The sequence below is a fragment of the Camellia sinensis genome, chromosome 13 (genome assembly GCF_055761805.1).
Source record: "Camellia sinensis isolate YWXY chromosome 13, ASM5576180v1, whole genome shotgun sequence".
NCBI lineage: Eukaryota > Viridiplantae > Streptophyta > Magnoliopsida > Ericales > Theaceae > Camellia > Camellia sinensis.
In genome coordinates this window covers 107172266-107194227 of record NC_138973.1, presented here as the reverse complement: position 1 = coordinate 107194227, position 21962 = coordinate 107172266, and the positions used below count along the sequence as shown (strand labels likewise).

Genomic DNA, 21962 nt, shown 5'->3' with positions numbered 1-21962 from the left:
CAAAATGCACAGTAAAGCAAAGCGAAGACCAAATAACTTCACTTTTCACAAAGCAACGCTCCAGCTCTCTCACGGCGATTCTTTCCCTATCCGCGTCTCTCTCTCCATCGTTTCTCTCCCTCTCCGACAACTCTCTATTTCTGTCTTTCTCCAATCTCTGATTTTTTTTTTATTTATTTTCTTTTTTTCGCAACAAATTTGTGAATTTTTATTTTTATTTTATTTTATGAAATCAGAAAACCGAACCCAATCTCTATACTTTTTTTTTTTTTTGGTCTCCTTTCAATCTCATTTCTTTCCCCTCTTTTGAAGCTTATAACTGAAAAAATCTAAAAATTTCTTAGATGTTGATTTGTGATTATATATCAATTTTAAGTAGTAAACAATAATTTCAATCAAACAATTAAGACAAATCAACACAACGATTTTAACGTGAAAAAATCACAATTAGACACCTCCAAATGTGATTAAAAAACTACGGGCAACAGTCACAAAACAATCCACTAAGAAGATTTAAATGAATTATATAGGTATACTCTCAATTACCTAGCGAATCCATGCCTAATTGAACCAATCTCTATGTGCCTCTTCCAACCCCGTCGTCACCTCGGAATTGTCTTTACGATGAGCCACTCCAGAATCCACCGAAGCTTCAGGCTCGAATTCTTCAGAATCCACCGAAGAACAACTCGCTCTCTCTTGTGTATAGCAAACAAAACCTTTGATGTACTGTCTTTAAACCATGAATTGAATACTCAATAAAACATCAAAGAAACCTAACAAAATATCCCCAGATATAAACCTTAAGAACCAAAAAGAAGATCTGGAGGAATTAAATATTTTTGGGAGAAAACTAACTATTTATAGAAAATCCAAAAGTAATCATAGTTTTGGAAGAAATTTAATTACTTATAGAAATCCAAAAGTAATCATAATTTTGGAAGAAAATCAACTTCTTAAAGAAATCCTTGTCAAACGGGATTGCCAATAATAAAACCTAACAATCTCCCCCTTTGGCAATGCCGTGACAAAACACACTTAACAAATAAAATCCTAATCACTCCAACTCATTACAACCAACAAACACAAACTTCTTTCTCAAGATTAAGATATGCAAAACAGCTATTAGTGCCACAATCTCCAAAATAACTATTGGTCTCACAAGAGTATATGAAAAAGCAATAAACATATGGCTAGATTATCTTGAAGCATTTGAAGCATGAGATGGAAAATATGAATAGATGTGACTTGGAGATTTTAAGAACATGTAATATGAAAACCTGAAAACTTTAAGAACATGTAGCATGAAAACCTGAAAACTAAGACACATACTCCCTTTTTTTTTTGTCACGAATTGACAAAGGAAGCGCAATCAACTAAAGTCATATCATAAACCACACAAGCAATGATATGATGATGTAAATATCAGGAGCATGCAAGAAGGAAATAATAAGCAAACAGTGCATAGCAACATGCAAAACAACTAAAGCCAATCTCCCTTACCAAACAAAACAAAGTGTTCATGCTAACAAACTGTTGTAATGATAAACCAAACTCCCCCTTACTAAAAACAATGAACAAGAAGAAAACGACAAAAAATAATATGGTGGAGCAAGCAAGGAATTTCTGATTTGTACCTTGAAACACACAAGATTATCCAAGAAGCACCACTACAAGAAAACACAATGTGCACAGTCTCTAAAAGATTCCTCATAAAAGAAAGTGATGCATTATGTGAAAAGCATAGATCCTATGATAAAAGTGTGTGTGTGACTCTTGGAGTTCGACAAACACTAGATTCAATCCTAGTAGTGATCTAAAAGTTGAACCTCCGACAAGAGAATCTAAGTACAACAAAGGAAAGTCAAACCACTAGGAATAAAGGGGTATTTGGTCAGTAAAGGCGGAGGCTCCCCCTCAATCAATGAATCCTTTATTTTTTTTCTTTTTTTTTCACATCTTTTTCTTTTCTTTCTTTTGCACATCCTTTTTTTTTTTTTTTTTGTTTCTTTCTTTTGCACATTTTTTTCTTTCTTTTTCACACTCATTGGTGACTGACACGCTCAAGAGTATGGAAATCGAATCAGAGAAGCATGGATATAATAAGGATGGCCTGGTTGGTGACTCTGAGGTATCCTTTTCCTTATGCTTGGACTACAAAGAATAGAGAGGAAAGCCGTGGAGATGCAAAAAGATGGAAGATGGTTAAGAGACTCAACATCACCTATGATATGCTAGTATAGGTTAATTCCTCTAAAAAAGTAAAAAATACAATGCCAGAAGTCCATAGAGAAAAAAAACCATGAAGGTGGAAGACTCCAATATTTGCTAATCCAAGAGTGTGTACAGAATGAGACATACTAATCAAAAAACACACACTCCAAAATGAGTAATGACCACAGAAAGCACACACATATTAACATGTAATAGATATTCTTATCAATTCCAATATGCACCAAGGACCACTCAAAAATTTTAAACTTGCAAAACAATACTAAGAAAATCTTTTTGTGTTTTTTTTTTTTTCAAAAATAAAGCAAGACAAAAAAAAAAAAACATGCACACATTTTTTTTTCATTAAAAAAAAACACACAGAAACCCAAAAACTAAAACAAATAAACAAATTAACACAAGTCAAGTTTTCTCACCCAAACCGCTTTAGTATGAACAAAGTTGTAAGCATTGCGGTTCTTGGGTAGTGTTTTGACGTTGTGGTTCCCTTTGCTTTCAATGAAAACCCATCTTGACATGGTTTCTAACTTCTTATTCCTAGGTCTAGGAAAACACAGTCTCTGTTTATGTTTGGTCTCAAGTAAATCTAAATAGCAAGGTTTATTATGACCCTTAACCTCCTTATGACCAATGAAGTGTCTCCTACCCCATGAGATGTTAGAATTTCTTCCATCTCTATGAGACACTCTCCCATGCAACTTATAACAATAAGGGCGAATATGACCATGCATACCACAATGATGACAAATAAAAACAGGGTGTACAGGATGTACCTTATTTTCTTTTACCTTACCAACTCTAGCAAGTTTGAGAAGTCCATCATTATGTTGAATTTTTTGTTCTGCTTTTCCTTGAGTTCTTGTATCATGAGATGTGGATGCATTCTGTTTTTGCTCTTTCTTGCCACCAAAGCCAATGCCACTCTTGTCAGAACAAATTTGTTGAGACCCAATGATATTATCCAAAGTCTTTGATCCTCTATTCCAAAAACTAATGGTAGCCATAACACACTTGAGCTCTTCCTCTTTTTTGATTATTAGTTCTTCCAAAGCAACTTGTGACATCTCGAGAGATTCAATCTTTTCTTCATCCATGGCATGGGTTTCCTGTAGCTCATTCCTCTCTGTCTCACAAGTCAATAGTTTTGCACAAAGAGCTTGTCGATCATCAGCTATCTTGATGGCATCAATCCTAGCCTCGAAAATCTCCTCCTTAAGTTTGACATTCTCACTTTCACATGCTTTGAGTTTCTTTGTGAGTTTGTCATTTAATTTGAATAAGTTAAGAGACTCTTTATACAACTTTTCATAAGCTTGCTCAAGCTCTTCATCATCACTCTCCGAGGATTCGTCAAGTAGGGGTGGTCGAATCATAGAATTTCCCTCACGAATTGAATCCATTATCACAAATTAAACAAGATCTCGTTCTAAAAGAATTTTTTTTAAAAAAATAGAACGACCTGCTCTGATACTGTAGACACCCCATTTTTTACCGTCCTCAAGACTTGGACGTCATCGTTTGAACACTCGATGATCATCCCTGTTCGTGTTCGTCTTGAGTTCTCGGAGGTTTCGGCTACGCGCCTTGCCTCAAGACCTCTCGACTTGTTTTTTTTGTGTTTGGTTTTACATCAAACACTTATTGTTTTGCTTCTGAGAGTGGAAAATAGCTTGTAGGCCATCCCCACACCTCACCGGCCATGGCTTGAGGCCACCGGCTTTGTTTCCTTGCCACCGACCATTGGTGATGGCCGGTCGGCACTATTGATGGTCGGTCGGCATTGTGTTTGGTCGGCTTGCCACTGTTTTTGATCAATCGGCCACTTTTCCTGGCCGAGACATTTTCTTGAGGGAGCTTAACCCTTTTGAACCTTTTTTTTAGCTTCTCTAAGAAGCTTGAACCTTTTGACCCTTTTTAGCTTCACCAAGAAGCTTGACGCTTTTTTTAGCTTCTCCAAGAAGCTTGATCCTTTTTTTAGCTTCTTGAAGAAGCTTGAACCTCTTGACTCCTTTGTCTAGCTTCTAAGAGAAGCTTGGCCTTTTTGCTCAATGCTTCTAAGAGAAGCTTTGCCCCCTTGGTTTCTCTATAAAAAGAAGGCCTCTTCTCCCCTTTAGAGGGTTAGAAAAATTTGATATATATCATATATATATCACTCCCTCTCTATATCTCCCTCTCTCTCTACATTTGTGTGGGTTAGAGGGTGCAAAAGGGTCTAGTTCTTGGCCATTTGAACTACACCTCCTAGCACAACACCTCCATCATCAACCTAAGGAGCTTGGAGGCCATTTTCAGAGACTAAGGGACTGTTTTTTGGACCAAGAGGCTGCTGTCCCCTTTTGGCTACAAAGGTAACTCCTTTTCCCTCTTTATTTCCCATTTTTGCACACACTTTTAGCCTATCTTGCTTGCTGTTTTGAGCTTTGTATATAGCATAAAAATTTTCTATTTTTTGTGTTTAAGATACTTAATTAAGGTCACTTTTGTGTTTGGGGACGTTTACCCCCTCTTAGGCCTTGTTTGGCCTCATTTTTGTGTGTTTTTGGTGAGGATGGTGGTTTGATGTCCTAAGAAGGAGAGGGCCATCCCCTCTCCTTGTTGCCTTCAAAACTTGTCATTTTAGCCTCATATGTGAGCACCTTGTTTAAGTTCATGTTGGCCATGTCTTAAGTAGTATTTGTGCTTATTTTGCCATGATATAGCACTGTTTTAAGTTGGTTTAGACACACCATGCTTGCTTTGCATACTTGTCTTGTAATGCCATGAAATTGCCTCAACATGTATCTAGCATTTAGACCACTATGCTTACTTGCTTTGGCTTAGCTTTGTGAAGCTTTTATGCATGTTTTAGTGTGCTTGAGGTCTTTTTTTGGTCATTTGGATCATCCATGCTTTGCTTTGTATAGCTACCATGCAATCTCCCTTGTAGGACTTGAGTGTTGACCCCTCTAGCATGCTTTACTTGCTTTGTTTCAGTGGTTTGGAACCACTTATCATGTCATTTCAGTCCTTATAGCATGCTTGTATGTTTGCATTTGATGCTCCTTTAATGCTTTAAGAGGTTGGTGTCTTATGCTCCATGTTTGGCCCCTTTTGTATGCTTCCATGTATAGGCCATTTAGATGCCATCTAGGTGTGTCTTTGACCTTGTTTTGGCATGATTTGGGGCTGTTTTGTTTCACTTTGGTCATTTGCTTCATGTGTCACATGACCATAGTTTAAGTCCTTGGGCTTGGTTCCATGCCTTGCATGCTTGTTAGCTTAGGTTGTGTGCCTAGTACATATTGCATATTTGCATGCTTGCCTCCATGCTCATGTTGCATACTTAGCTCACATGCTTAGGTTGCATTTGGCATGCATGCCTTGCCTCTTGAATCACCATGATAGAGGTTGAGCCTCTTGTTTGTTTGTATGCACTTCATTCCATTGAAATTGCACAACTTGGCTCTTGGGCCATCACGCATCAAAATGCGCGATTGGTGGTCCGAGGGTCGAGGACCATCCTCCTTTGAGTCATGAACATGATAAAGAGGGTGGTGGTGCAAACAATTCTTTGAAAATGCATTGCCATACCTTGTCTGCCCTCTACTGCTGTCAAACAAGTTTCTGCAGGAAGTTTTGGCCGGTCGGCCATATATCCTGTTGACCGACCAAATATATTTGGCCAAGAGCTCAATGGATGGTCGATGACCACTTCAAAATGGCCAGTGATGATCCCACTTGGTCGGTGATGCTCCCCAATATCCATAGAGCGCTCCTTGGAAGTTGTGCAATCTTCAGAAGAGCAGAGCAGGGTAAACAGAGGCAGTTTGTGCATGGCGATGGATTTCTGAGCAAACCCGAGCACGCGTGCATTGGACCCTCTTCCCGAGGCCTTTACTGCTTTCTTAGCTTAGTTAATTTGCTTAACTAGTTAAGTGGTCTGTAATATTTAATTAGCTTGTAGGTTAATTAATTTGTATTATTCTTTTGGTTCCTCCGAGCGAGGGTGAATTTGTAATAAGTGTGGGTGCGTGTGTGCATGTCTTCCAACCCCCACTTCTTTCTCCCTTTTACTTACCTGCTTTTAATGGTTAGTATTAGGTCATATTTAAATTAGCATACCTTATGCTATGCATGCGTGCATCCATACATTTGTCTTGCATGCATTGGGCTCGGCACATCATACTAACTGCATTGTATTTCTATTCCAAGTTGAATACGTGTTAGTTGTAGCATCATCATATGCCATCCATAGATTAGCCGAGCTTATTGTAGCTGCATCTTGCATGTGTTGCATTAGCCATCTTAACATGAACTAGGATCATCACTACAAGAAATTGCACTTTTGGCGACTACTTTTGGCGACGACGTCAATTTTTCATCACTAAAAGTATATTTTTGGCGAAACAGTGATCAATTTCGTTGGTAAAAGTATACCTTTACCGACGCAACTTGTTGTCGTCGCTAAAAAGGCATAACATTATTTTAGCGCCAATTTTTTTGGTTGGCGCCAAAATTTCAAAACTTTTATCTACGAGGCTTATGTTTTAGCAACACAATGAGCGTTGCTATTAGTGTGCTTACTTTTGGCGACGACAAGTTGGCGTAGGTAAAGAGTTAACCATTTAGCGACGATGACACTATTCGTCGGTAAAAGTTTTGCTAGTGGAATGATGTGATTTAGTGATTTGTGTTTTTTATTATAATTTTTGAAAGAGTTTTAAATATTTTAGTTACTTAATTGTAAAATTAAAATGATCATTGAATTAGATCACAAAATGAACCCATTAAACACAATTTTAAGTTGAGATGACTAATTTGAGATAATTTAAATTTTTTCAAAGAATATGATTAGATTATCAATTTCAATATGTTTGTTTTTATTTTCAGGAACTAGTTTTAAAAAAAAAATTTCCTAAAAAACTAAAAACAAATTGGGTGAACAAAAAAATACTTATTATTTTTATATATTTTTATCTTTTAGGTGATAAATACTTTTTAAAATTTTAAAAATATAATTTTCAACCACAACAATGGCGTCTCTCACCCCTGGCATCCTCTCCAAACTTCTCCAAAATCTTAGCAACACTCTCGCCGGAGGGTATCGACAAGAAAGTGGGTGTGAAAGGAGAGATTGAGGGTTCGGGAAAAGATGGGTTAGAGAGAGAGAGAGTCTGCCTTCTCTTTAGAAATTGCCTAAATTTCTAGGGTTTTCTCATTCAATATTTCGTTGATAATGGCTGATCTCACATCTGATTTACGCAATTTGGCTACGATGGCTGATGGGTTAGTGACTGAAGGTTCTCCTTCGCCTAAGGGGAGTTCGCACATCATGAAAGATTTACTGTTGGAGAGGGATTTGTTAACATTGATGGACATCGTGAAGCGAAATGGGGGTAAAAATCAGTCTTCTGCCTCTGAGATCATTTTGGGTATGAGCCCTAGGGCTTCGATTGGGGTTCAGTCCGAGGTCCCTACTCCTAGTTCCTTTGTCGAAGCTATGGGTGGTCTCTGTTTCGAGATCCGAGACCTTGCTCAGCAACAGAAGCTTTGTTTTGGGGGAGAAGTGGCGTCGAGCCCTGCCGTTGTTCATTCGTAGGTATGGCTAAGGATTTATGGGTTAATTGCTTGGGCTGTTTGAAATGCCTGATCATTAGATTTTTCTTAACTAATTCATGCATTGAATCAATTTTACAGCACTGCTACAAATGTTGAGATTGAGTTGCCTGTTCCAGCCGATGCTACCAACCCAAATGTTTGGACATCATTGGGATCTGCTTCATATGCACCAGAAAATGATGCTTTGATCTGGAAAATTAAATCTTTTCCTGGTGGTAAGGTGAGAGTTTACCTCAATTTTTTCTCAGTGTGTTGTTTGCTAGTAATTTCTTGTTCATGGCTATTGGTTATGTGGGGCTACAGTATCTTTTCCACTTGAAATTTTGACATGGAATTTTGACACTCTTTGCAAATTCAATTTAGGAATATATGCTTAGAGCGGAGTATACTCTTCCCAGTATAACATCTGAAGACGCAGCTCCTGAGAGAAAAGCTTCTATACGTGTGAAGTTTGAGATACCATATTTTGTTGTTTCAGGAATCCAGGTTTCCCCTCTCAAATACAATTTTTTTTTTATTTTAATTTTTTATTGAATAGAAAATTCAGATATTGTTGCATGTATATCTGCAATGCTTCATTCTTTCTGTGTCTGCTGTGTTTGCGTCTTTTTTTTCATTTTTTTTAATCTATCTAGACAAAGGTGGAATGGATAAAACCAAACCTTGTGTTCCAATCAGGAATGATAAACCAAAACCAAACCAAACTTTGTGTTCCAATCAAGTGGGAGGATTCATACTTGATGTGGTTGAACACTCAAATCTGATGCAGGATATCACTCCCCGTTACGTGCATGTAGCCATGCACCTACCATTACTGCCCTGCTCTCCTTGATCAAATCAACAAATATAAAAAAAATAATAATAATAATAATAAAAGGTTGATTGTTGGACTAAGAATACTATTTCACTCACTTCCCAGGATTGCATGATACATAAATCTGCATTTTGTATGACTCTTATTTGGGTTTCATTATGCCCTGAAATGCTTGTCCTCCCAACAGAGGTCATGAATGACTGTGAACGACTGCTCCTCTGTAACTACCTATTCCAATATTACTTTCTTTTGACTCTGCATTAAAAGGGCCAACCTGCTTTTTAAATTCACAGATGTGGATACAAAAAAAGGCCAAACTACTCTCTGTCTGTCTCAGCCATTTTGGCACTGTAATTTGTCATTAGCCATTGACAGAAGCTGTGCTTGTTGAAGTGGTATTCCTGCTCCTGCACTGTATTTCCTTTTAGAATAGAATAGCATGTTGAACTTCTTAGAGATGTGGTTTTCCACAGATGTTAGTGATTGAGCATGATTGAACCTATGTATTATAATTATTCTGATTCTTGCTTGCTGCTTTCTACTGCTGGGATGTGAAACTTCTAAACCTTAAGCGAAGGGGTTGATGCCTACTTGCCCTAGTTCTGGTCTTGTTCTTGTTCTGAGGAGTGAACAGTGCCACTGGTTTTAACTTTGAAATTTATTTTATTTTATTCAAGTTGGTTGGGGAAACTGCTTTGGTGACTCTTCATGATGATGTATTCCTGCTGTTTGGTTCTTCTGGATGCTCAGTTTGGTTCTGAACGTAACGTAACAACCATAATAAAATAATATCCTTTATTTATGTAAATGTTGTGTTTTGTAGGTTCGTTACCTAAAGATTATCGAGAAAAGCGGCTACCAGGCTCTTCCATGTGTGAGATACATAACCATGGCCGGCGAGTATGAACTAAGACTTATGTGAAAATCTACTTCCACCTGTTGGTGTTCTCAATCTCTACAAACTCGCATGATTTTGCACTTTCGTGGGCAAAATGAGCCTATAGGAGAGTTAAATTGCCCCTATCCAGACAAATAGCTAATTGAGCAAATTCTTGTGCGTCCGTTTTCTTTGTTGAAGTCATTGTTGATTATCAACCAGAGGTTTGTAGAAGTTGATGTTTACTAGCAAAGTTTATTCATACACTTTTGAAAATCAAGTTAACTTTTGTGAATTAAAGTTTGTTTGTTCGTGATATTTTTTTGAACTCGTCCGCTTTTTATGTTTTTATTATTAATTCAAAAAACCGAAGGTATATGCATCAGCACAAGATGATTGTCATGGTAATTTATGTATGATAGAAAAGCCTTGTTCTTGTGATGTCAGAGCTTCATGTGTTCACTTACATGATCATCTGACGTCCACTTGCATTACAACCTAAACTAATTGATGTGCTCTTTGACATCAAGGCATTAATCTTTCCTTTGGCAAGTACGCATCTTTTGGACCCGAATATGCCTACCCACAGGTCAGTAAATTCAAATCTCAACTGCTAATGGGTATTTTGGTACTCTAGTTAGTTCTGGAAAGGAATATGTGCACAATCGTGATGTGTTCTGTCTATTTTTTCAGGGTGTCTACAATCCTCACATGGGTCAGCATTACCTTCAAATATATGGCGTACCAAGCACAGTTAACACAAATATTGTCCCATATGGACAAATGGGCCATCCTCTCTCTGGCAACCATGGGTATCCAACCATTCAGGGCTATGTGACACCAGGTCGTCATGTTCTGCAATATGGGGGACCCCTCGTTAATGGAGTAACTACAGACACTATTACCATAACTCAAACACAATACCTTGCAGGTAACTCTCTCTCTCTCTCTCTCTCTCTTTCTCTCTCTCTCTCTCTCTCTTTCTCTATGCTTTGAGCTGGGAAATGAGTGTGAAAATGATGCATACCAGATTTGGCATATAGCCAAAAAAATTATCAACCTGGAGTTACTACTAGAATTTTGTTAACAATACATATTTGCGTATGTGCATACGCCTAAGTATATAAATGTCCATCCATGTTACACACAGACATGCAATTCTAGAAGCATTACAGTTTTGATTGTCAATACAATGATCATTAAGTAGAGACCAATTCATTCTTGCACAGATCCAGGATCATGTGAGATGCTTAGGATCAATAAAGATGTGTGATTATGGCTAAACTGAAGGTAGCTTGATGAGGCATCCTTCTGGCTGCTATATGGCTGATCTAGCAAGTTTTTTTCTTCTTTTTCTTCTTAGAAGTTTCTAACCAACCAAACAACTTTTGGTTAATACCTTCCTATATGATGTTTAGCTCCTGGCAGGAGCTATTGTTGAACTAAAGGGGTTAAAAAAAAAGAAAATGTTATTTCAAATCTGCCTCCTTAGAAGAACATATTGATGAAGAAGATATTCTCTAAGCAATACTATATCCTATAATAAGGTTATTTATGTGATGGTTGGCACTGCTTTAAGGGTGAAGTTTTAGGAATTGTTGGTTTGATTATGCTCCTCAAAGTTGTTACTCTGACCTTGTAAGGATTGGTTAGGACAGAGATGTTAGTGGCTAATATTGTCAGTATTAGTAAAGTGATTGTTCTCTTGTCAGTATTGGAGCTTGAGGATTTGTTTGAATATTTGCATCCCCAATAGCCAATATGAACAACAATGCCTTTCATCTTGGCTAATTGTATTCTTAAGTATCTTGAATTAGATGTCTACTAAGCGAAGTTATCTCCCAACAGCAAAATAATAATAATAATAATAATAATAATAATAATAATAATAATAATAATAATAATAATCTAAGAACTAATTTGATTGCTATTTTTTTCTAGTATCCTGAACTACAGGCATCTGCAATGCTTGCTTTATGTTGATTTATGATTACTGATGCAGATTTTTGGTAAGATTTCTCTCCCTCCCTCCCCCCATCTCTTTGTGTTTGTGTGTAACAGAAAATGACATCTAATTTCAATTGGTTTCCCGTGATGCAAATCTCTAGCTTCTCTTCACTGTTGGGGAGAACGCAAATTTCTAGCTTGAAAATGATATTGGATTTCTATCAGGTTTTTTGCTCATACCTTTCAGTAGATGTTTCGTCTAAATAGCGAATTGTGCATATTTGCTGGCTGCATACAGGTATTTTCACAGGACAAATCCATTTATGAAGCTGTGGAGAATGCATTCATCACAATATATGTAAGGAAGATTCCAGTAGAAACTGCTAAAAACCTTTTACATTTTGCTATAGATTCAAACATTGGTGATCTTGCAGCTCTGGAGTTTATAGTTGGTGCCTTGGTATCCAAAGGTGATATAACTACAAGCACGGTATGCTTCTTTCCTCGTCTTTCAATAATCTTTTACAAATCGTAAGTTAGTTGAAATCTTTTGGTTGAGCTATTTTTGATGATATTCATAGGTGGACAAAGAACTACATTTTTGTCATACTATTCATGCATGCTTGGAGCATAAGAAGTCTAGCTCTTGCCAAGATTGAGCTAGGGTTGCAATTGACCTGAGTTGAACCAAACATTTGGCAGTTTGAGCTCAGCATGAAACAGTTGGGTTGAGCCATACTATCTTTTATTTCCTTTCAATTTGAACCCTTTCCGAGGTATGCTATGGATATATGTTATATCCTTTTGTTTTATCTTTCTGCTGAAAAATCTGCAATTTTGTCATTGATATGCAAATTGAAAAATAATGATGTTAAATAAAAGGATAAAAATGATTTATACCATTGTAAAACTTAAATTAGTAGATATCGGACAAATATGTTGTTTACATATATGCTTTTCTGATTTTGAATGATCTGTCATGCTTTAAGGCTTTTGCCTTTTCAAAATTGGTAAGGAGAGTGCGTCACATATTTATTTAGTTCATTTTTACTCACAACAAAGTTTTTATATCATTATAAATACATGACTCCCCGGTTATTTTCAAGTGTATCCACTGAAGATTCGGAGAAATGAGGTAAAAATTGAAATCTATTACTTACATGTTTGAATTAAGTATTGTTTCTTGCATTGTTTCATTTATCATCTGGGATTTTTTTGTTTTGCAGGTCTTGATAAATACAGATCACTGCTATTGTGTAATTCTAAATGCAGATGGTGGGGCAGCATTTCCTAGTGAAAAGACTGCACAAGATTGCAGTTCTAGTGATATTTCTTCTTTGAAAATCAACACTGGTTCTGGAAAGACAGAGAAGACAAAGGTTTGATGTATTCATTAGTTTATGCGAAGAATACTAGTATTTGTTTCATGATTTGCTTGAGTTTCTGATTAGTTTTTTTTTTTGGTTGTTGTTTTTCTTCGTTATCCCTAATGTGAAATAATGTTCTTAATTATGAGCTGAATAATTGTACTGTGTTTCTATCCAGTTGCTCACCTAGGGATGTGCTATTGTTATCTTAAGAAATCATGACTATATGTCGTGCTAGACGAAGTATACTGTGACTATGTGCTATTTGTTGTTCTTCACACCATAGTTTGAGTAGCAGTTGTCTCCAACTATATCTATATATCTCAGGAGTGATAGTTTTGTTTGCTTTACATTCCTTAACTTATCCAGGGTTGAGCCTACAACTTGATCTTAGTATTTCTATTATTTATTGTGTATGTTTTTCAGTTGCCACTTTGCTATTGATGAACAATCACTAAACTAGTGTTTTAATTCTTAAAAATTGATGGGATTTTGCTTATATATTATATATAAGGGTCAAAATTTCATTTCAATACATTATTTTAGTTAGCTTGGAAATAGAAACATGAGGAAAGCATAAAAAAATGTTTGTAAACAAAAACCAAAACCTACCTTAATGGATAATTGAACATGGCTACACTAAACAAGGTTTACGAATTGCACACACACACACACACACACACACACATATGTATATATAAAAGAAGAAGAATAAACATAGACAACAAGAGGGTGATATGCACAGTCTTATGCGTAATTGTTTACGATCTAAAACTAAAGCAGATGAGAGAGGTTGAAGAATAAAAAACTAAAGCAGTTGCCTACTTGAATATAAAACTCAAGTAAAGCAAAGTGACTATTTCCATAGTCTGCTCTTGCCATAAGAATTATTGACACAACTTCAACAAGAAGGGACAACAAATATATATATATATATATATATATATTGTAAGCAAATAAATAAAAAGAAGACCCAACCCTATACACTAAATCTATAGATTCTATATTGAGGTTGTGGTACTACTTGAGGAACTTGGACACCATGCTCCATTCCAAGGCCCTGCTGTAAGTGTGAGCCTTGTGCACTGGGTATAACCTTTTTTGTCTGGATTGCACTCTCCTCTTGTTGGTTTAGCATTAGGCATGGCTGGCTGAGATGCAAATTAGCAGCCTCTTGATAAATATTTTGGTCAAAGATAAAACTTGAAAATCTGAAATCTTAACTTTTGTCAAGTGTTTTCATAAAATGCTAATTGATTACACCCCCAAACACATAACACACAATTTCTTCCTCATTTAAGAGAGTGGAGGGCTTTGGTTTGTTCTAAAGTAATAGCATCTTAATGGGTTGGTAGTTTGTGATTGCAGAGTTCTTGCCCAAGTTGCATACTTTGGTTCTCACTAACAATCAACTAACGAATTTGGTTGAGATTGATCCTCTTGCATCACTCCCTAAGCTGCAGTTTCTTAGTCTTCTTGATAATAATATCACTAAATGCTTTCAATTTTAAGTGATCATGGTTAGAGCACAGGATCCATTTCACAAGAGCTGACTTGAGATACCTCTAAATGAACGATCAGGCACAAAAATTTTGGCATGATCAAGCAACTCAGATTATTATGTTCTTCCTCTTCCATGATTATGTCTTATGTTATTTTATTTTGCAGGATGTAACTCTAAATTAAGTTAATAAAGTTTGATTAAGTAGCATGTACTTGTTATTTTGAAATGATAGTTGAAATGGGAGAATAAATGGAGGGAGCAAAGTCATCATTGGAGCAACATTGCTAATATATAGCATTTTGTCTCTTTTTATTGCTAAATTATAACAATATTCAACATGTAGCTATTGAACCATTGGGGACTAGAAAATTCACAAGACAGCACTAGGAAACCATAGGAGATTTTTTTTACTTGACAGGAATACAAGAACTGATAGGCTGCTTCTTAGTAGTGATATGGCTTTGATAACATGTAAATATTGGAAACAAAAAGTGGAATTAAAATTTGGTTAAAAAAAAAAACTAATGGCTTTGCGCAGAAAACAACACCTGACCTAATATTACACTGGTGATTGTGTAAACCAAGTCAAATCTAATTTACTATAAACTTACAACTAAATGATTCTTGAATATTCCAATACAAATTTAAGTAATTTCATATCTTTGAACAATGCTTTTCAAATGATAATTTAATTGTGTCTTGGTTGTGCCACTTGATAGTAAATTTGTTTGTGCTAGGTGTTTAATCCAATTTAACAGGGATTGGCACAGGGGAATGGCCCTTTTTCTTTGTTTATTTATGTTAGGTGTTCTAATATCATATTAGATGATGTTATTGTTAATGTCTACTTTTCTTTTTTAAATTGCAGCAAAATTAAAATGGTAATAGAGCTGCTTGAGGGCATTCATTTTGTTTCTTCTGTGGAGGCCATTTCTCTTGGTGCCCAAGCTGGTATTCATCCATGGATAATTTATGACATTATTTCTAATGCTGCTGGAAATTCATGGTAAATTATTGTTCACAATTCTTTACTGAGGATTATGTTGTGTGTTTAAAATTTAAATATTTCTAGTCCTGAAGCATTCCTTATAAGCATTCTGATCTGAAATTGCCAATTCTAGATCAGGCACAACCTTGATAGATGAGACTGCTAATAATCTGATTTGCACCATGGGCACCAGTTGAGACCATGGCACTGATTGGCACTTTCTGTTTCTGACAATGAACTGATTTTGTAGAACCCATGCCTTTAAAGAAATTAGCTGCAAAATTTATTGAACACTGAAAGCCCTTCTTGTTATGTGCTTACACGTATACACATACATGGGAACATCTGTTTACTTTCAAAGATCTGTGCATTTTTATACTAACTCAATAGGTATTCAAGGCTTTGGTGGTTGGTGTTGGTATATGTAAATGTCGTAGTTAGTTTTTTTTTTTTCATGACATTCCTGGAATTTGCTAGCGTTTTCTTAAGCAGATACTGTGTTACCTTGCTACTAGACATCCTTCCGTTGGATTCAATTTTACAGGGTTTTCAAGAATCATGTTCCCCAGTTGCTAAGGGATAATCAAACCAAACATCTCCTGAATACTTTGTTCAAAATTTGGTAAGACTTCTCATGTTGTAAGTTTCTTAGTGTTGTTCAAGTGTATTATGAGTAATTTCTTTTCTTCTTGACTTTGAAGTTAAGTTCAATGGGGATTTTGGGTGAATTAAATGCTAACTGCAGTTTTATAATTCCATTCAAATTATGCTTCCTTTCTTGTGGTGGATTTAGAATTTAGGACATTTACTTGAGGACCATCTGCTAAATGCATACTAAAATTTTAGACTTGAACACCACTCGGTAATCATTTCTTCATCAATGAATTTGGACACATTGAGACTTTCAATAATGATTTTTGAGATATTGATACTGTAAGGTAGACCTCAATTCAGAATCACATTCTTAAATGGGTCTCTTATCCACTTATTTTTTTAAGAACTCATTATTGATAAAATAAAGCCTCCGTTTGGGAAGTGGGTTGGCTTTTTGGCTTTTTGGCTTTTTTGGCTATTTTAGCCTGGGCTAAAAAGCTTGGTTTGGGAAGGGCTTTTTGGCTTTTTGGCTTTTTTGACTTTTTTTGTGAGAGAAGAGTATAATGATTATGGGTTGGATGTGATGTTTTGTTTGTTATAGATAAAATAGCCTATTTTGTTTTTTGTGGCTAAAATAGCCTAAAAAGCCCAACCAACTTCTTCCGAAATAAGTTCACATTAAGAAAACTTATGTTTTTATGAAGTAGAAAATAGAAAAGACTTATTTGGCTAGGCATTGAAGTGTAGAAGTGCTAATGTGAGAAAAAAATAAGCTGGTTATCTTAAATACTAAAATCCTATTCAGCTTAATCACTTTATTGGAAAGACCTTAAGTGGACAGCTTTGTCATTCTAATCTAAACAAATTCTTGTTCAAATCTTTGAACTCTTATTCAATAGAGATCTCTTTGTGAACTGCAAAGCTAAAACTAAACCAAACCAAACTAAGCCTCGTGTCCCCAATCAAGTGGCGTCAGTTACATGAATCATTTTCCTCTATTTCGCTCTATCAAGGGCTGGATGAGTCAATTATGCCTGATGGGTTTTTGTCCAACTTGAAGGGTATTGTTTTGGATATGGCCAAATCATGTACATTTCCTCTTCCACTTCTGGCAGTTGCTTTTCAGCATCTAATAGCAGGTATGTATCTGCATGATTTACAGTTTCTCACAACCATAATCTGTAGGTGGCAGCTATTAATGTTTTGGAGCAACCTGATACTCATTTTGTTAATTTCCAATTGTCCTTTCACAGGCTCCTCTCATGGTCATGGAAATGATGGTGATGACACATTGATCAAGGTTGTTCTCATGAACTAATTTCTTTTATATAAAAGTTATATTATGTGGCTTTTTTACTTGCTTTGAGGTTATGTAAATATTAACATGCCATTTGCTAAGTAGACACACCTGTTCTTGCACAGGCTTGGGAGAAAGTATATGGGGTGAACATTACCAATGCTGTCAATATGGTACAAACTTATTTATGAAAAAAAATATTAATAAAATGTCATTCCGAGTCAAGTCTGCTGCATCAGATGGTCAATTAGGTATCATATATTACACTGCAGAACAGCATCTGCTGTCTCTCCTAAAGTTTGTGCTGACTAAAAGGCATTGTCACGCCCTCAAAATATACCCAATATATATATATATATATATATATATATATATATATATATATATATATATCATTGACATGCAATATTAAAAGAGAACAATTCATTATCTCATTCATCAGAGTATTACTAAATGAAAACATTACATGTAATATCAAATCAAATGCCCTATGGGCTTACATCTTTCCAAGCCAACACTTGGACACAAAAATATGAGTTCTAACTCAAATACAAATAAAGCCCTAGGCTTGAATGTTTATCAAATAAAAACAAATAACTAAAGATAGTCTTCAAAATCCATATCCTTCCAAGCTAAGTCCTTGGAGGTAGCTTATCACCTGAACCTGAAAATGATGTTCCCATATAGGGTGAGCCACAGCCCAGCAGAAATATACTAAACCAAATATAAGCATTGAATAAAGTAATAGCATTCAATAGATGGTTAACCAAGATAATTAATACATCATTATACAGTTTCATGACACTAATGTCTATGACACGTTTTACTTTCCAACATTATCAATATGGCTCAGAACCTGGCCAAACTTTCAACAGTGAACTATATATATCATATTCACATTCTTCTAATGTCAACAAACAGATGAGACTCAGGCTCAAATCAAAACACTTCATACTTCCAGTTTGATACACATTTTAGTGTTGTATCAATAAAAACACTTCAATATAAATAAGCACACATAAAAGTGATGCTAATGGAGTCCATCCCCTATCTCCTCCCAAACAAAAATCCGGTTTAGAGGTCCATCCCCTATCTTTCCCTAAACCGTGGAGTACATCCCCTATCTCCTCCCACACAATATGCAAATGCAATGCTCAATCAATACACGTATTTTCAGTATTATTTCAATAGTCAAAATTAATGACTTAACCAATGTGATTAGTTTCAGTTATTCCTAATCCACATACAATGTCTACAACAATCACGACTATCCTCCACTGATAGCCCAAAACAGTTATTTCTAGACTGGAAATAAATATATCAACAATTCAATAGGTGAGTGATTTAAATTATCCAACTACACCATTTAATCAATGAATTTCTCAATTTCATGAATTTAACCAAATTCCCCAATTCCCTTAAATTAATTATACAAATTAATTTATTAATACAACTAGGGTTCTTCCCAAAATTACCAAAGTACCCCTAACATATCAAAATACCAAAACTTAGAACAAAACTTATAAGATGGAGTAGGAAATCCCTACCTCGAAGAAAATAACCCAAATGGAGAAGACATAGATGAATACCCAAAAACCAAAGTGCTCCAAATCGCCAAATGTTCAGATTAAATGGAAGCCCTCGACTCACTCTATCTTTTTAATAAAGCAACTAGGGTAGAAACACACTCTAAATAGATCAAACCTAAGAGAGAAGGTGAGTAGGGAGAGAGAGAAGTCGAACCTAGGGTTTGGAATCAAAAAGAAGATGAAAAAGACTGATCAAAACCCGCTGCTGCGTATATAAACTGAACAGGCTCGCTCGAGCGAAGACATGGTCGCTCGAGCGACCAGACACAAGAAAACCTTGCTCGAGCGAAGAAAAGCTCGCTCGAGCCAAGAATGCAATGCTTCAGGTCTGCAACCCTGGAGCACGCTCGAGCGACAGAATACTCGCTCGAGCGAAGAACTCGAAAACATACACCTCGCTCGCTCAAGCGAAGGAAATCTCGCTCGAGCGAATAAGCACTACCTTTAGGTCTATACCAGACGTAATCGCTCGCTCGAGCGAAGAAAACCTGGATCGAGCCAGAAGACACAAAATGCAAACCTCGCTCGAGCGACCAAACCCTGGCTCGAGCGACCAACCCAAAAACTGGACAGCAACACTTGGTTTACGAACCAAACCAACCTGAAACAAACCTGCCCAACACATCCTATAACTCCAAATGAGAAAATAAAGGATGACAACAACAATTATTCAATGACAGAATAAACGGAACCTAAGTCCGGATACAATAATCAAATGGGAAAAGACCGGGGTCGCTATAACCTCCCCCCCGTAAAAGAATTTCGTCCCCGAAATTAAGCATAAGTTTATAAAAAGAAACAAGTTTTTCTCAATTCCCAAAGATATTATATAACAATAATAAACAACTTGACTCAATACTGGTCACCTCATCTCTTTATCAAGAGGCATCTCACAATATATATAAAACAACATATATTTCAGCCTGCATCACTATTATGCATTATTCCTTTCAATGTTAGCAATTCCATATCAGATTCATTTGCATGATATATACAACACATTCAACAATGTAATCAACATATGCAATGTTACACTAAGCTTCTATAATGAAGCAAGTTTCAAGATACACCCATTTACCAAAACATACACAATGTTTTACAACTTAAGACATATGTAAAGCTCTTAAGTTCAATAATATTACAAAATTTAAATACAAGATTACAAATCGATAAACATGTCCGGGTATTTTTCGCGGACTTCCAACTCACGTTCCCAAGTGGCTTCCTCCACTCCGTGATGTTTCCACAAAACTTTGACCAAAGGGATGGTTTTGCCTCGCAAAACTTGATCCCGCCTATCCAAGACCCGAACCGGTCTCTCCTCATACGAGACATCCTTGTCAACCACTAAATCAGTCCAATCCAACACATGTGATGGATCCGGCTCATACTTTCGAAGCATACTCACATGAAACACGCCATGTACTCCGGACAACTGCGGCGGCAAAGCTAAATGATAAGCAGCCTTGCCAATCCTCTCAAGGATCTCAAACGGACCAATGAACCGAGGGGACAACTTCCCGCTCTTCCCAAACCTCATCAAACCCCGTCTAGGTGATATCTTCAGAAAGACATGATCACCCACCTCAAACACCAAAGGTCTCCTCCTACGGTCGGCATAAGATTTCTGACGACTCTGTGCTGTAACAAGTCTCTTACGGATAAGCTCAACTTTCTCCGTCGTTTCCCTCACCAACTCCGGACCCAACAGAGGTGCATCACCCACCTCAGCCCAACAAACAGGAGATCTACATGGTCGGCCATACAAGGCCTCAAACGGTGCCATACCGATACTAGACTGGAAACTGTTGTTGTAGGCAAACTCTACCAACGGCAAGTGCCTCTCCCACGACCCACTAAAGTCTAGAACACAACCTCGAAGCATATCCTCAAGGATCTGAATAGTATGCTCGGACTACCCGTCAGTCTGAGGATGATAAGCCGTGCTAAAGGTCAACTTAGTGCCTAAGGCACTCTGCAAACTCCGCCACAACCTGGCAGTAAAACGAGGATCTCTATCTGAGACGATCGTCACTGGGACCCCGTGCAACCTCACTATGTCCCGAATGTACAGGTCGGTAAGATGATCTACCGAATCTCTCACGCGCATCGGAATAAAGTGCGCCGACTTAGTCAACCGGTCTACAACCACCCAAATAGCATCACTACCCCGCTGAGTCCTCGGAAGACCCACAACGAAGTCCATAGTGACGTGTTCCCACTTCCACTCGGCAATAGGCAAGGGTTGCAACAAACCCGCTGGCCTCTGATGATCGGCCTTCACTTGCTGACAAGTAAGGCACTTAGATACGAAAGCTGCCACATCTCTCTTCATACCCCGCCACCAAAACTGGCGACCCAAATCCCGATACATCTTAGTGCCTCCTAGATGCACTACAAGGCATGAATGATGAAACTCCCGGAGTACCTCCTCTCGGCAAGACTCCGGCACAAACAGACGGTCTCGGTATCTCACACAAAGGTCGGAATACACCGTCAAACCCTTCTCAACCTTCCCACCGGAAATCTTCTCACAGAGAGATTCTACCTCAAGGTCACCTCTCTGAGCCTCTAACACTCGAGTCACAAGTGTAGGCTGTGCAACAACAGAAAACAAGGCCGCAGCCTCAACGGATTCGCCCAGAAGTAAATCAAACTCCCCAAGTGCACCCAACATCTCCCATTCTCGGATGGCTATACTAGTTATGTCATCGACAGGTTTCCTGCTAAGGGCATCGGCCACCACATTGGCCTTTCCCGGATGATAATGCAACTCAAAGTCATAATCCTCTATGAACTCCATCCACCTCCTCTGCCTCAAGTTCAAGTCTTTCTGTATAAACAAATATCTCAGACTCTTATGATTCGAGAATACCTCGAACCTCTCACCATAAAGATAATGTCTCCAAATCTTCAAGGCAAATATCACAGCTGCTAACTCTAGATCATGCGTAGGGTAATTCTGCTCGTGAGTTTTCAACTGACGTGAGCCATAGGCAATCACTTTCCCCTCCTGCATCAACACACAACCCAGACCCTCTCGTGAGGCGTCACAATAGACTGCATAACCCAACCCTCTCTCTGGAATAATCAATACTGGAGCGGTGGTCAGTCTAACTTTCAACTCCTGAAACGACTTTTCACAAGTCTCACTC

At 37.2% G+C, this 21962-nt stretch overlaps 2 long non-coding RNA genes across 3 annotated transcripts; both read left to right on the top strand.

The window, feature by feature from the left end:
- The first annotated feature begins 7911 nt into the window (after positions 1-7911).
- LOC145805952 (uncharacterized) lies at positions 7912-9763 on the top strand. Its single transcript, XR_014348307.1, has 3 exons — positions 7912-8050; positions 8194-8316; positions 9468-9763. It is a non-coding gene; the product is annotated as an uncharacterized LOC145805952 (long non-coding RNA).
- A 1973-nt stretch (positions 9764-11736) lies between these two features.
- Positions 11737-17043, top strand: LOC114323711 (uncharacterized). Of its 2 annotated transcripts, none has more exons than XR_014348306.1 (7): positions 11737-11826; positions 11903-11958; positions 12050-12244; positions 12741-12847; positions 15208-15345; positions 15872-15949; positions 16982-17043. It is a non-coding gene; the product is annotated as an uncharacterized LOC114323711 (long non-coding RNA). The 2 variants fall into 2 exon arrangements; XR_014348305.1 differs by having other exon boundaries at positions 12695-12847.
- The last annotated feature ends 4919 nt before the right edge of the window (positions 17044-21962 follow it).